Here is a 7023-nt window from a genome sequence, read left to right as displayed (position 1 = left end):
TACCATTGTCAGGCAACATGGGCAATACCTCTATTGTACTGGAGTAAGCTCATGCATCTTATATGCTTTAACAAGGACTGTTAGTGATCCACCAAGGTTCAGGGTCGTGGGGCAAGCAATCCTGGCCGACCCATCTACTGCCATTTCCTGATCAGTATCATGGTCAGCTCAGCATCTGGAATCTGAATGGGGTGACAGTCTCATCACTAGCATGCTACAGTCGAGGAGAGCTTGACACCTCAGAGTCTGGAAAAACAAAGCCCTCAGCTCACTCCAGCGATCGACACGGTAGCTGTGGGAAAAAGAAATGGCCTCTCCCCCCTGGACTCTTGATGGCTGGGGAAGGACTTCTCTTTGTCCTTTCCTAGCCTCTGCTGGTCACCATGGCAGGGTCACTAGGATAGTGGAAATCCTTTCCAAATCAAGTTCTCTTGTTGAGAAGTTTCAGTAATGATGTGTGTGCAGAAGAGCTTTTAGAGCTTTACTAGCAATCATTTAGTGCAACTGTCTTGGTATTGCAGGCCCTTTTCTTTCCTCATATTCTATGAGTAATAGAAAGGTCTATTGGAAGTCGCCCACGAGGAAGAGGAAGAGGAAGCTGGAAGGAACATGCTTTTGCCCATCCTAGTGTTCATGGATGAGTCATGTTAACAATAGAAAATATGAAAACATCTTACAAGTGACAGGTCTGGTGATTTTCTTTGAAATGGAATAACTGTATGAGAATCTAGTCAATAAGACCACAAAAGTCCAAAGGCCCCATTGATTGGCCCATGCCACACTCTACAGCCAATCACAAGCAAGCATGTGGAAGTGTCTCAGCTTGTACGACCTTAGCCTCATTTAGTGCAATTCCATACACTATTCTACCACCCGCTCGGCTGATTCCATTGACTACCCTTCTCAACTTTGCTAATTAAGTTGGGAAAGGAAGCTCCCTACCCCAAGCTTTTGAGATGTTCAAATAGGAAACTGTGAAAAGTGCTCAACACTCTTTTAAGAGCTTCAAAATGGAATAAGGTTTATCCTCTCTAGCTTGCGTCAGAAACTGGCCTTACCTATAAGAAAATTAGGGAGACATCGTCTTAATTCATTTACCGTCACGTGGAATCTCCATGTTATGCCTGCATATCCTACAGAGCTGGGAACTATCCTCTCATATGAGGGTTTGCCATGCAAGTACCCAAACCATCGACTTCAACAAAGATCGATAAAAACCACAAACCAAACATTTTCTATAGAATGCTAGTATTTGTTTACGACGCCTTTTTCTCTTTAAGAGGCTCGATCACCACCATAAATTCTTAGGTTTTATCCTCATTTAATAACTAATCTTGTGAAAAGTACCCAACTAAAAAGGTGGGTCCACTACTTGTAAACATAGCTCCAATTGGATACAAATCACTCACATTCCACAATGCACTCACCCATACCTCTTGTTTTCTAATTACCATCAAAACTGTTTAATAAATACAAATTGAGTTCCTTCATTAGTTTGTGTCACTAGTTCATTCATACAACCCAAACATCACCCAAAAAATTCTTTCAAACTTTAATCAAAATAGTTATAACATCGTCTAACCAAGTGACTTAGACACACATCCTAGTTCACACGTACCATAAGTGGAGAACCATGCTTACCACATAAATGTCATTAAGGAGGAGGTGATTATGGAGTAAACGATAAGAGTGGCCAAATAAGGTAAACAAAATCACAAAAACAGGATTCTATCCCTTAATTACCTATGGATGCATACATAACACACATGCATACATGTGTACTTAATTAAATTCTAGATATTCCCTCATATGTTTATTCTACACATGGATGAGCTTATGTAGATACAAAATTTGATCTTAAGCACACCTCCTTTTTGAGGTAGAAGTGAATAACAAGCAAATTTAACTTAATTTTTAGTTACCTTGCATTTAAGTATGCTTGGGTGAGAATATGTTCAAAGGGATCACCTCTCGATGAAAAGTTTTGACTAAGCTCCTTCGTCAACAACAACCAACAACACCAACAAGCCCTTTTTGCGTGTTGCCAACTATTCTCTGGGCGTTGCCTTGATCGGTCACCTAGGAGGAGTCGTGAGGGAGAATGTGGTGGGATTGTAGGTTTGGTATACTCTCATTATCGCCGCACATAGATTTTGTTGTAGAGTTCTCTTGCTCTTGGTTTTGTGTTTGAAGTGTGCCCCATTATATAGGCCTCCCAAGTTTACTAACAGTTTTTGACTCTATCTCTTGCTCTACATCTTGTTGCATGTCTTTTGCACCTCTATATTTTGCGTTGCAACCTTTGTCTTCGCTTTGATTTTGGCTGAGGATTTGTATCAGCCTATCATTTTAGAGCTCTTTTTTATCAAATTTTTTAGGATCATAAAAAATTCAATGTCCAATTTTCTAAAAGTAGGGGTTCTCAAGCATCCCCACATCTTGCATACTATGCTTGATTTCTAAACCGTTTGATTTGGCTAGAGCTTCCAACTGCTGTTGCAAGAGTCACTTTCCAGAAAAAACAGGAGTAGACAACATGCAATTGAACATGCATTCATTGCTGATCGGTGGTAACAACAATGTAGCCACTTCTCATGGTTCTTCTATGAGTGGTAAATCACTTGTTCCTGGTAGCAATTCGTTTGGGAATTCTGGTGAAAAGGGCAAAAAGAAGATGCGTTGCCATTATTGTAAAGCTAATGATCATTTGATCAAGTAGTGTCCTAAGTTGAAGGCCAAAGAGGCTAAGAAGAAAGAGGTTGGTTCCACTACTATTGTTGGTTCCACTACAAATGCAACTATTGTTGAGTCTTCTATGAAAGAAGACTATGATGCTGATGTTGATGCAGAATGGGCTTTTAGTGCAGAGTGTACTTATGATCCTATTGTCCATGATGCATGCATGTCAGTTGCTCCAGATTCACATGTGTGGTATTTTGATAGTGGTGCTACAAAGAACATTACCTCACATCATGATTTGTTCACCTCTCTTGAGTATGTCTCCCATGGAAATTCGGTCACTTGTGCCAACAATGCCTCTTATCTGGTTCAGGGAGTTGGAAAGATTGTGCTTAGTGCTACAAATGACAATTCTTTCACACTTGTTGATGCATTGTATGTACCTGGGATAAAGAAGAATCTTTTCTCTATATCTACACTTGCTAGACTTGGACTTGTAGTCAAATTTGTGGATAACAAATACACAATACATGATCTCAGTTTCGGTGATGAAATTGTTGCATCTGGCATTTTATGCGGTGGGCTCTATAAGCTTACTTTGTATGACAAGTGTAGGCAGAATTTTGCAAATGCAGTTGTGGATTCTGAGGCTATTTTATATGCAAAACTTTGGTATGCACTTTTTGGACATCTAAATTTTGTCAGTTTGCTGCGTTTGCAAAAATATGATATGGTTGCTTCTTTGCCGTCTCTTGAAGCACCTGTCAAACATGTTTGTGAAAGCTGTATTTTGGGTAAGATGCAGCGGTTAAAGTTTCCAAAGGATGGTTCAGTTAGGGCCACACGCAGGTTGCAGCTTGTGCATAGTCATGTTTGTGGACCCATGTAAACTCTGTCCCTGGGCAATTACCTTTACTTCTTGACTTCCATTGATGATTACACCAGGCATGCATGGGTGTATCCGCTTAAAGCGAAGTCCGAAATGTTTATGTGCTTCAAACAATTTTTGGTTATGGTTGAAAATGTCTCGAAATGTACTATGGGCACCCTCCGTTCATATAAAGAGGGGGAGTATGTCTCATGAATTTAATGCATTCCTGGCCAGTCGTGGGATAAATCACCAATGTACAATGCCTTACATGCTTTAGCAAAATGGTGTTGCTGAGAGGAAAAACAGGTCACTTACGAAAATGGCACGATGTATGGTCAAAAGTCAAGCTTTTTTGCATTCATTTTGGCTTGAGGCCATCATGTGTGCCACTTATGTGCTTAACAGGTGTCCTACCAAATCTTTGTAGTCTATGACTCCATATGAAGCATGGCATGATATAAATCCTTCTATTAAGCACATGCGGTTTGGCATATGCTTTGGTGTCACAAACGTAGCGCATAAAATTGGATGATAAGGCTGTCAAATATATTTTTGTTGGTTGTAGTGCTGAAAGCAAAGGTTACATGTTGTATCATCTGCAAACAAAGCATACCTTGGTCTCACGGGATGTTGTGTTTGTGAAAGATTCTATTCATCCCTTGCTGTGATGTACTAGAGATAGTAATGTAAGGTCACATAACATTTACAACACTTTGTTGCCTCTTTTCAGTGGTGGAAGTTCGAATGTAAATTCCAATGAGGCAAATGTACAGTCTATGGGGTTTTTTGAAAATGTTATAGATCAGCCTATTACTAATGCAAATGTACATGATGTACTTGATGAGGAAAGGGATGAGAATGAGCAAGCTAGAGGTATGTCAAAATGGCTGGTGCATACTTTGTGTGACAGTAAATTGGATGCACCTTTGTCTAGTCGTACTCGTTTAGGTTCTTGCCAGGAATCTCAAAGTGGGTTTACAAGTTGAAATGCAAGCCGGATGGTGAGATTGATCGCTATAAGGCTTGACTTGTTTCAAAGGGTTATGAACAACAAAAAGGCATAGATTATGAAGGGACTTTTGCTCCCACTTGTTGTATGACTTCTGTGCGTTTTCTATGTGCATTGGCATCTCAATTTGGTTGGGATGTACATCAGTCAGACATTGTTACTGCTTTCTTGAATGGTGACATATTTGAGGAAGTTTATGTAGCGCAATCTCACGGTTTTTTCATTAAAGTGCAGGAAGATAAAGTGTGAAAATGTAAGAAAGCTTTGTTTGGGTTGAATCAATCTCCTCGTGCTTGGTATGAGAAGGCCGACACTCATTTGGTCAAACGAGGCTTTCGTAACAGTCCAACAGAAAGCACATTGTATGTAAAGCATGAGGGTGATGTAATTCTCATTGTGGTTCTCTATGTGGATGATTTTCTTATCACTGGACTAAATGCCAAAATTTGTAGGTGGGATTACATTAAACCTAGGTTTTATTCTAGCTCTGCAAGTCCCACCATCAGCAGAGCTCCGTATCGATGCAAAATAGCACATCTAAGATTCCCTTCCCCCCATATTTATTTGTATGTTGCTCCGTCGATGATGAGTTGTAGAGCCATGCCTCAATTCCTCCTCCTCCTCTTGGCTTTTGAAACTAACTTTGCTTGGCTCCAAGCGTAGGTCACCCTTGTTCAATAGATTGTTTTCGTCATATGGGAAGGGGAATCGATGACGGTAGTGGCAGACACCTGTGTGTGTGTGTGTGTGTGTGTGTGTGTGTGTGTGTGTGTGTGTGTGTGTGTGTGTGTGTGTGTGTGTGTGTGTGTGTGTGTGTGTGTGTGTGTGTGTCCCTGCATTGTTGACTTGTAAAGCTTGCTGGTCACCGCAAGGAGCTTGCGACGTGGGAAGATGGGGGGTGGGGCGGGGGATATTGTTCCCTTTTTGAGTCAAAAGTATTGATAACTGGAGCCTGAACTAGATGAATCCACGCTTCAACTTTAACAAAAATCCACGTTTCAAAGTACTACTCAAAATTAGAGATAAAACTGAACCTATCCCGACTCCGCCCACTATCAACATCCATGATACCTCGTCATGCGAGCTCAATGGCCATGCCGATGTTTACACCTCTTCTGCACCTACAATTAGTCCAAGCACAATCCCCATTTTGGCTCGCAAGTTCCCACACACTGCTCACCCCCTTATATGATGCTTCTCCTCATTGTGTGACATCTCCAATCGCCCTGCGGGACCTTGTCATCGCCCTGGCTTCCTCCCTCAACTATGAGCATGCCCCCTCCCAGCTCCTTCAAAAGGTGACTGTTTGTCAAAACCTGCAAATCCAACAGACCTACAAAAAACCAAGCTAGCTTCCGACTCTGAATTGTTCTCTCCCAGCATGAAGTGAGGAGTCCAGTACCATCTGATTGAAGCATCACCTCCTACGTCACAAAAATGGCTACATTTTCTAATGATCTGACAATCTTGCTGATGCTGGCCTTGCAAGGAATGATCCTCCCTCTGTTAGCGGCCCTTAAATTCTTAGACCTACGGGACCCTAGCAACAACGTCATCACAACGACCAATATGCACAACCACACTTTGCGGCCATCCTTCGGCATTGACAACCAGCCAGACCGTGACACAGAGAAAGAGTTGAGCTCATCGATGGCCATGCCTAGTAAGAATCTCCTTTATCCTCTGGCCAATACTTTGCACACATTGGTGCTTATGTCACACAACTGACAGTAGATGAAAGCAGCCCCGATAAGGGAAAATGGCATAACCAATCTACCACACATGGGTGATAGAAAGGTTATACCATTTTCCTCTTTTTATTAGCACACGCACATACACCCACACACACACCCAAGAAGAAGAGAGATGGAAAAGTGGAGACGATGCTGAAGACAATGTTGGTGATGAAGCTGGGGCGATCAGCCTTGGGGTATTTGAAAGAAGGAAGGGAGCCATTTGTGGGGCCAACCAATGTCGCGCGTGTGTCTTTAGGAGAGAGTGAGCGGAATGACTGATAGCTACAACCTATTCCGAGGAAGAGAGGTCGAGACTCAAGATGCACAACTATTTTAGTTTAAACTTTAAAATTAAATCTCTCTCTCTCTCTCTCCCCCCCCCCCCGCCCCTCCCGTTGGGCCTTCTAACATCCTTGAGTTTGAATAACAGGTCTTGAGTTCAACTCCTCATCGACTAGATCTTCAAGTTCTCTTTGGATAGTTTCCTACGACGTTAAAACTCTCTTCTTCTTCTTCTTCTTCTTCTCTCTCTCTCTCTCTCTCTCTCTCTCTCTCTCTCTCTCTCTCTCTCTCTCTCTCTCTCGTTGGGTCTTCTAACAGTCTGACAATCCGCACAATGGATGCAAGTCTCACCTCTCCAGAGTTTAGTGTTCGGGAAAAATGTGTCTCAGCTTAATATCGTGTTGTTTTCAATTTCTAAAATGTCAGTTGAGAGCAAGGGGAAAGGA

The sequence above is a fragment of the Adiantum capillus-veneris genome, chromosome 4 (assembly GCF_014529385.1).
Source record: "Adiantum capillus-veneris isolate H3 chromosome 4, ASM1452938v2, whole genome shotgun sequence".
NCBI classification, from domain to species: Eukaryota; Viridiplantae; Streptophyta; class Polypodiopsida; order Polypodiales; family Pteridaceae; genus Adiantum; species Adiantum capillus-veneris.
This window is presented reverse-complemented; position numbering follows the sequence as displayed.